This window comes from Mastomys coucha, unplaced genomic scaffold (genome assembly GCF_008632895.1).
Source record: "Mastomys coucha isolate ucsf_1 unplaced genomic scaffold, UCSF_Mcou_1 pScaffold23, whole genome shotgun sequence".
In the NCBI taxonomy this organism is placed as follows: domain Eukaryota; kingdom Metazoa; phylum Chordata; class Mammalia; order Rodentia; family Muridae; genus Mastomys; species Mastomys coucha.
The window spans coordinates 69,702,094-69,711,765 of NW_022196906.1; positions in this window are offsets into that span (position 1 = coordinate 69,702,094).

Genomic DNA, 9,672 nt, shown 5'->3' on the forward strand with positions numbered 1-9,672 from the left:
TTTTTTTTTTCTGAGAATTTCTCAGGATTTTTCTTTCCTTGTATTTTTGGTCCAGATTATAGCTAGAATTCTTTGAGTTTTAGTGCACATCAGTACCTATAAAAATCATTCTGCTCCCCTGGATGTTTCTTCTCTCTTCCAAGTTTGTTTCTTATCCTATTGTCCAACTGTCATTTCAGAGTTGACTGCTATCCTGAGCTGAATCCACCATTTTTTGTGTTCTGTGGATTCCAGGCAATCTTTCAGGAGGTTTTTTTGGGGGGGGGGGCGGTTAGGGGCTGGAGAGGCAGCTTAGCAGTTTACAGCCTTTGCAGCTCTTCTAGTGAGCCCAAGTTTGGTTCCCAGTGCTCATGTTGGGAAGCTTACAATTGCCTGTAACTCCAGATATAGGGGACCTGATACTCTCTTTTGGCTCCCTCATACACTTGCACCCACATAGTATATATACATACAAACATACATACATACACATACATACACACATACAAATGAAAATAAATAATAGAACTATTTGAGTTCTATGTATAATAAATATCTTTTCCTAGCCTGGTTTTCTTAGCCAGGGTACCTGTTCTTAAATTTGCTGCAGCACTTAACTCATCTGAAGGGAACTGTGTTCCTCCCACACATTGTGTTCATTCTTTCATCCCAAGATACAATTGATTTCCACATCACACTCTTTTACCACTTAATCACAATGCACTGAAGAAACCCCCCTCAGTTGGCCTCCTTACAGTCAGAATGCTTATTATTTTGCCCCGGCACTTGGCCTAATGCCTGGCCATAGTGCATACCTAGTAAATATTTTCTGAAAGAAACTGTACTCTTAAAAAGGAAGAAAGAAAGAAAGAAAGAAAGAGAGAGAGAGAAAGAGAGAAAGAAAGAAAGGAACTGTACTCTTGAGAGTGTAGCCACTTCCATTCAGTCTTGCTGTATCACTCTAAATGGTCACAGTTCTTAATCGCAACAATAGCATCCAGAGTCATTTAAGCAGTGAAACGGATTTATTAAGATCTGCATATATCAGATGACTTACAAAACTATCAGAAAGGCTGGAGGCAGCCCCAGAAGCATGCTCCAGCAGCTGCTTCTTAGTGGGAAGAGCTGTTGTGCCCCTATTACTATAGCTCCTGCCAAACAAAAGCGTGGAGCCTGACTTGGATGTAACCGCTCCTTGTTGCAAAAGTTGCCTGACTCCGTTGCTGTGCATTTGGCAAACAGATGTTCTAGGTAGCTTCAAAGGCTTGTGTGTTTATTTTCATAGTATGGTACATCAACGTTGTCTGTCAGCTGATAATACTGACTTGCAGCTAGTGATAGAGCCAGACACCTGGAATCTCAGCACTGAGGAGGTCGAGGCAAGAGAACCAGAAGTTCAAGACCATCTTCATCTACATAGTGAGTTTGAAGCCAGCGTAGACTATAAGAGATCTTATCTCTAACTAACCACACTAACCAACCAACCAAAACCAAAATAATTTCAATGATTATAATACAGTCACAACAAATCATCAGTCAGTTTATACACAGTGCTGGGAATCAAACCCAGAGCTTCAAGAACCTACTCTATCAACCGAACTACACCCCTAGGTGCATTTCCGTCCCCCCGCCAACTCCAAGTTTTCCTGAAGCTCAGGCTGGCCTCCAACTCCTAATCTTTTTCATCTCTATCATGTACTCAGATTATAAACATGCACTACCATACTTGGCTCTCCAACTCTTCAAAATACTTTTTCACTTACCTTATTTGAACTTCTTAACAATGTACATAAGAATTCTCCAGAAGGTGGGAGTTATAGAGACAGGTGAGATGGCTCAGCAGGTAAAGATGCTTGCTGCCAAACCTAATGACCTGAATTCCATCCCAAGGACGCACTTGGTGGAAGAGAGATCCAGTTCCCTCAAGTTGTCATCTGACCTTCACATGTCAGTTATTAATCAACCAACCAACCAACCAACCAACCAATCAATCAATAAAAGTTAAAAAAGAGGGTCAAGGTAAGCATGGTAGTGAATGACAATAATCCTAGCAGGCAAGCTACAGGAATTGGAAGACAGGCTAGGCTACAAAGGAAAGCTCTATATAAATAATAAAAGTGTGGGCTCCTCACTATTTGAATGGGGGTTATAAGAATGAAGACAAGTTGGATAGGATCATCCATGTTCCTACATAGATGAACTTCATACAATGTGAACTTATGATTGACTTAACATAGATGCAAGTAGCTACATTTAAAGGTATTTACAGTCAAGTACGCATGTATCAATTAGGATACATACTTATTTCCTTTTGCTGTAGCTAATAGTCTACAAGCTAAATACTACAGTAGTAACAAGCCATGCATTCTTTTTTGTTTGTTTGTTTTGTTTTTTGTTTTTTGTTTTTTTCGAGACAGGGTTTCTCTGTGTAGTCCTGGCTGTCCTGGAATTCACTCTGTAGACCAGGCTGGCCTCGAACTCAGAAATCCGCCTGCCTCTGCCTCCCGAGTGCTGGGATTAAAGGCGTGCGCCACCACCGCCCAGCGCCATGCATTCTTGAGGTAAAAGAAACCAGACATCTTGGAGAAATGGAGGAGGAGATAAATACAAGATGAGCCTGGAAAGTGTGCTCAAAAGGAAATGCTCCAAGACCAAACCAAAACAAACTTATAGCTTAACTATTTTACCTCTTTAGGCAGGGTCAAAATATGCAGCCTTGGCTGGCCTTGAACTTGCAAGGATCCTCCTGCTTCTGCCTGTGCCTCCTCAGAGCTAGGATTATAGTATAAAAATATAGAGAGATGCTTTCTGCACCAGTGTTCCATTCCTCTGTCTGTCCTTCTCTCAGGGATGGATGATCAGGACTTCTTCACTCACCCAAACTTCACCTCTGCCCAGGACCCAGCCTTTAGAAACATTACAAACTAGGATAGATGTGAACACTGACTAATGTTTGATAACTAGTAACTAGCACTTTGTTTCTGCTCTAGAATTAGGCCATGCCTATAGAGCTAGGATTATTACTTTATAAGACAATGTTGTAGTGGCATACTCCTGGAATCCCAGCACTGGAAGGCTGAGGTACAAGGATGAGTTCCAGGCCAACCAGCCTCTCTATAAAACAAGGATCTGGTCTATATAATAAGAGAAAAGGAAAAAAAAAATTGTAAACAAGATGTCAGAAGCCAGAAGTCATGGACACACTGTCTCTTATAGTCCTCAGAAGGACCCATGTTCTGAGACCTTGCTCTGGGACTTCCAGTTCCAGAACTGAGATGATACATCTCCATTGTTGAAGCACATTTTATGCTATTTATATTACTTGAGTAAGTGACTACATAAACTTAACACCTTCTAACTTTTTTGCCTCCCCAATAAGAATCTAATCCCATGAGTATTTACAGAGAGTTTTCCCAGGAGTCCTCAGCATGTAGAATAATGTCTGGTAAACTGTATCTCTGAACAGTTGTTGCTAACAGTAGTATTCATGAATGCATATGCTTACACATATATATGTATATGTTGTATATATGTAGATAGATAGATAGATGCAGCGGACCGGGGTTTCTTACGGGGTCCCTTGTTCCGCGGGACGATGGGTTCTGGCCAGGTGGGCACAGGATTCGGCTTTTGACAAACAGACTAGACACGAGTGATGTAAGATCTGAGTGTATTTCTTTAAAAATGACATGAGGTTTTTACAATCATTGCAAAAGAGAAATGAAAAATCTGGCAGCTCAACAGTTGAGGTACCTCTGAGGCTATCTGAAACATACTGGGTCTAAAGCAGCAGCTATCTTCTCTGAACTGGTGCTGCATCCCCCATGCCCAAGTGGCCTGGGCCCGGGGGACTGCGAGAGATTCATGAATCTGAGTCCTAGCCCATCTAAGTTCTAGTGCTAGTCCTGCATGTGAGTCCAAGTCCTTCTTCCCCCAGTCCTAGTGCTAGACCGGTCACGTAGGCAAGCGACCCCCAAACACCAAGGTCAGCAGAGTCTGTTAGTTGGATGTGAAGCAGGAGGAAGAGGGGTGGAGCCCTCCCTGTTGAGGTATTCTTATGCTAATTCTCTGGTTCTTGCTGGAGGCAGGCAGAGGGGAGTCCCAACCTAACACTTTTAGCTAATGTCTTAGAGTGAGGGAAACTCTTCAATTACTCTCTAGTATGTAAAACATTAAACTAGGATAGTTGGAAACATTGTGTCGGCCAGGAGACAATGTCCCATCTTAACCATTTACAAATCATTACTTGGGGTAGCTTTATGTCTAATTATGAGGCCGTGTTGATGATTGGAGAGACTAATCTGAAACACGTCTGAGTTAGGGGATACCAGCGACTGTCTGAAATCCAGGAGGCACAGATCTCCTTTTGAAGTCTTATTGCCTCTTATCCTTTATCAGGATTTTATCCTCGATATTTTGGATGTGACTGGAGTAGATGAGTGTGCGTGGCAGTTAGATAGATAGATAGATAGATAGATAGATAGATAGATAGATAGATAGATAGAGTCCTTGACTTGGAATGGTTCAATTTCTTGAATTTACAATGGTACAAAGCTACAAGAATGTTAGGTTCGTACTCTATCAACTGAACTACACCCCTAGCTGCGTTTCCCCCACCCCCACCCCCAACTCCAAGTTTTCCTGAAGCTCATGCTGGCTCCTAATCTTTTTCATCTCTATCATGTACTCAGATTATAAGCATGCACTGCCATACCTGGTACTCAGATTATAAGCATGCACTGCCATACCTGGTACTCAGATTATAAGCGTGCACTGCCATACCTGGCTCTCCAACTCTTCAAAACACTTTTTCACTTACCTTATTTGAATTTCTTAACAATGTACATAAGAATTCTCCAGAGGGGTGGGAGTTATAGAGACAGGTGAGATGGCCCTCAACATAAAACCAGATACACTCAATCTAATAGAAGAGAAAGTTCGAAAGAGCCTTGAACTCATTGGCACAGGGAGAAATTTCCTAAACAGAACTCCAATGGCTCATGCTCTAAGATCAAGAATTGATAAATGGGACCTCATGAAACTGGAAAGCTTCTGTAAGGCAAAGGACATAGTCAATAAGACAAATTGGCAACCTATAGATTGGGAAAAAAAATCTCCACTAACCCCACATCTGATAGAGGACTAATATCCAAAATATATAAAGAACTCAAGAAATTAATCATACACACACACACAAAAACCACTAAACAACCCAATCAAAAAATTGGGTATAGAACTAAACTGAGAATTCACAACTGAGGAATCTCAAATGGCTCAGAAGCACCTAAAGAAATGTTCAAAGTCCTTAGTGATCAGAGAAATGCAAATCAAAATGACACTAAGATTCCACCTTACACCAATCAGAATGACTAAGATCAAATCCTCAGGTGACAACACATGTTGGAGAGGGTGTGGAGAAAGAGGAACATTCCTCCACTGCTGGTGGGATTGCAAACTGGTACAATCACTCTGGAAATCAATCTGGAGGTTCCTCAGAAAATTGGAAACAGATCTACCTGAAGACCCAGCTATACCACTCTTGGGAATATACCCAAAAGATGCCCCACCATGCCACAGGTGCACTTGTTCCACTGTGTTCATAGCAGCCTTATTTGTGATAGCCAGAAGCTGGAAACAACCCAGATGTCCCACAACAAAAGAATGGATACAGAAAATATGGTTTACTTACACAATGGAATACTACTCAGCTATTAAGAATGAGGACATCCTGAGTTTTGCAGGCAAATGGATGGAACTAGAAAATATCATCTTGAGTGAGGTAACTCAGACCCAAAAGGACATTATGTATTCACTAATAAGTGGATATTAGCAAAAAAAAAAAAAAAAAAAAAAAAAAAAAAAAAAAAAAAAAAGTACAGAATACCCAAGAAACAGTCCACAGAACTCAAAAAGGTCAATAAGCTGAAGGGCCCAAGTGAGGATGCCTCATTCCCACTTGGGAGAGAGAAGAAAGCAATCACAAGTGGGGAGGGAAAGAGGGAGGGACCTGGGAAGGAAAATGGACGGAGCTGGGAGTGCTGGGGAGAGGGGAACCTGATCTGGTATTAAGTGAGGGAAAAGGACTGAAGTCCTGAGGGCCAGCAGAAAGAATGGAAACAGTCCATTTCAGGAGATAGGAGGTTTGTGGGAACCTCCTCCCCCCCCCCAACCACTCGGCAGAATACACTGGAGATCTGGGAGGTGAGAGACTCTCTGGACTCAAAAGGAGAGACCTTAGAGGAAATGCCCGACAGTAGATAGAGGGAACTTATAGAGCCCACCCCCAGCAGGAAGACAGGATATCAAGTGAGGGGTGGGGTTGCCATCCCACAGTCACATCTCTGACTCATAATTGTTCCTGTCTGAAAGAATTACAGGGATTTCCATCCCTGTAATGGAAAGGAGCCCAAGGAAAAGAAGGTCCAGAAACAGGGCCAAAGCTATGGAGCACTCACAAAAAGGGACCTATCACGACTGCCCTCCAAAAGACCCAGCAAACAACTGAAAGAATCAGATGCAGTTATTTGCACCCAACCAATGGACAGAAGCAGCTGACCCCTTTGTTGAATTAGGGAAGGTTGAAAGAAACTGAGGAGAAGGGCGATCCTGTAGGAGGATCAGCAGTCTCAGTTAATCTGGACCCCCAAGATCTGTCAAACACTGGACCGCCAAACAGGCAGCACACGCCAGCTGATATGAAACCCCCAACACACATACAATAGAGGACTGCCTGGTCTGTGTTCATTCAGAGATGATGCACCTATCCCTCAAGAGACTGGAGGCCCCATGGAGTTTAGAGGTCAGGTGGAGTGGGGGTTGGGACATCCACATGGAGACAGGTGGGTGGGGAGGAGGTATGGGATGTGGAACAGTTGGAGGGTGGATGGGGGGAATAAAATATGGAGTATAAAAAATAAGTTAATTAATAAAAAAGTGGCATATATTAAATAGAAACTGTACTCTCTTTTTTTCTTTCCTAACCTGTCTTTGGTATTATTGGAGTGGAACCCAGGGCTTCCTTCACCCAGGGATCAGCAAGTGTTGTAACCACCCCAGTCCACAACTTTTGAAAGATCTTTATACTTAGTTATTTTATGTGTATGGATGTTTTACTTGCATGTATATCTGTGTGCCTGGTACCCATGGAGTCCAGAAGAGGGCATCAAATTCCCTAGAACTGGAGTCACAGACAATTAATTGTTAGCCACCATATGGGTGCTGGGAATTGAACCCACAAGAATTGAATTAGCAGCCAATTGTCTTAACCATTGACCCATCTCCCATTGACCCATCTCCCTAGCTCCGAATTTTTGAAAATAAATTGTTTTCAACCTAGTGGCAGTCAGTAATATACTGTTTTATGTTGCTGTCCAGTGGCAGTAAGCTGTAGCTCCCAGTCAGCCATGCTATCACCAAGGTAAATGACAGATACTCTACACTTCAGTGTACTGTGTTGCCAGCATTTTCTTTAGACAAGTATGCAGTAATTTACTTTTAAGTGATTCACCACTATCACTAGCTGGACTTTGTGTTAGATGGCTTTGTCTATCAATAGGCTAATTTACTTGCTCTGAGCAGATTCAAGGTAGGTGAGGCTAAGCTATGCCATGGCTGTTCAGTAGGTTAGGGTCATTAAGAATGTCTCAAAGTAATAGTATTTCTAATTTATAATTAGTTTGTCAGGATATGACTCATTTAAGTTAAAAAAAAAAAACAAAACAAAAAACAAAAGAAAGTCAAGAGGCACCTGACTTTGGAGGAAAAGATTTGGTTCCCCCCCCACACACTCAAACTTAGTGATTTCATTTGAAAACAACTTACAAGAAAATGTTCTTAATTTATAAAGCAACAACTGAAAATTTTATCAATTTACAATAAAATAAACAATATCTTATACCAACTTTTGGAGTGTGGACCCTATTCCTGGTTTTCAGACCTTAGTAATAACAAAGCGCTTTAGGCTACAAATACATATGCACTGAATAGAAGAGTCCACCATTAGATGTCCCTCCTCTCCCCATTGCTGGTTGGGTGTGTTTCGTTTAAAGTCTGCTCTTTTCCTGTTTGAAGCAAGAGGTTAGTGGTCAGAGACCCATTTCCCAAGTGTATGTGGTGGCAGGCATCTGCAATTTCACCACTCCTGGGACTCATCGGGGAGAAGTAAGATTGTTCTAGGCCAGCTACATAAAGAGAATTTACCACCACCACCACCACCAAAAGAAAAACCCCCTTTCTCCTACTCCTCATCCCCTTTTCCTCTTACATCAGGGTGGTTGAATGTATGTCTTTGAAAATTATGAAAGAACTATTCCATCTTTTTTTTGTTCATGTAAATAAAAGTCACTTTCATAAGAACTCTCAGGGTTTTGATTTGGGTGTTGCGGACCCCACCCCCAGCTCCCCCCTGTCATATTCAGTATTCCTCAACTGTCCTGATCGGTAGTTAATATCTGGAGGGTAAGGAAACAGGCACCTTCCACAGGCATGAAGGAAGTGTAAGAGATAGAAGCTCAACTCAATGCTTTGGATGCTCTGCTGGCCAAAAGTGCATTTTGTCTCCTTTCACAGGTAGACAAAGAAAGGATGGAATCCTGAAACATCAAAGAGGTGAATAGTCTTCCTTCAAATACCCACTCCTCACGTTCAAACATAACCAGGGAGCCAGGCTTGTGCATTGACCTCCATTGGACTGGTCTCAGAACCATGTCTCTGAAATTTCACCATTTACAAGGCAGAGGCAGGAGGATGGTGAGTTTGAAGAAAACCCGGGCTGCTTAGGGAAACCTTTCTCAAAACCCAACAAGCTAAACAATAAATCTGGTCCATTTCCCATGATAGGCACTGGATACAACTTAAGGGTTAAAGAAGAAAGTTGGACACATAAAAAGGCTAAAAATTTTTTTGTTTGTTTGTTTTTTTCGAGACAGGGTTTCTCTGTGTAGCCCTGGCTGTCCTGGAACTCACTCTGTAGACCAGGCTGGCCTTGAACTCAGAAATCCACCTTCCTCTGCTTCCCAAGTGCTAGGATTAAAGGCGTGCTCCACCACCGCCTGGCTAAAAAGGCTAAAAATTTAAAAGATTATTCCAAGTAAGTGTGAAAGTGTGGCTGGAGAGAACATGGAAGGTGGGATGAAAAAGACCACATTCCTGTGTTTGTGTAAGGGCACTGAATAGACTGAGTCAAGATTGCAAGCACTTGAGTTTCTCTGAGTAGGTTGCCATTTTCAGGTGACTTCAGGATCAGCATCAAGTAGTGCTGTCAAGCCTAACAGATCAGCAGAACAAAGGTTTTGTTCTGAATGGTGGCGAACCTATGTAAACGCACAAGTCTAAGGTGGCCATTCCCCAGGGCCATCTTGTTTTCAGGTTCATTGGAGTTTCTGTGTGTTAGAGTCCATCCTATGTCCTTGCATCACCAAGGGACCATAGTGCAAACAAACCCAAGTCCAGAGTGACCTTGGGCATCCTTCAAATTCCTGGTGGTGCAGCTTCCCGGCCCTGCAATGAACAAATCTCATCTGGAGTTGCAGGTTCACAGAGAGGTCTTCCCTGAACCCACCCCTAACTCAAGTCCTCTCCCTACAAACAGCGGGGCCAGGAGGAGCAGCCTTCAGGCTCCCGGGTCTACGCGGGCACTCAAACAGTCCCTACTTCGCGCGGGACGCGCTCCCTCACTGCCCCACGTTCGCGCAC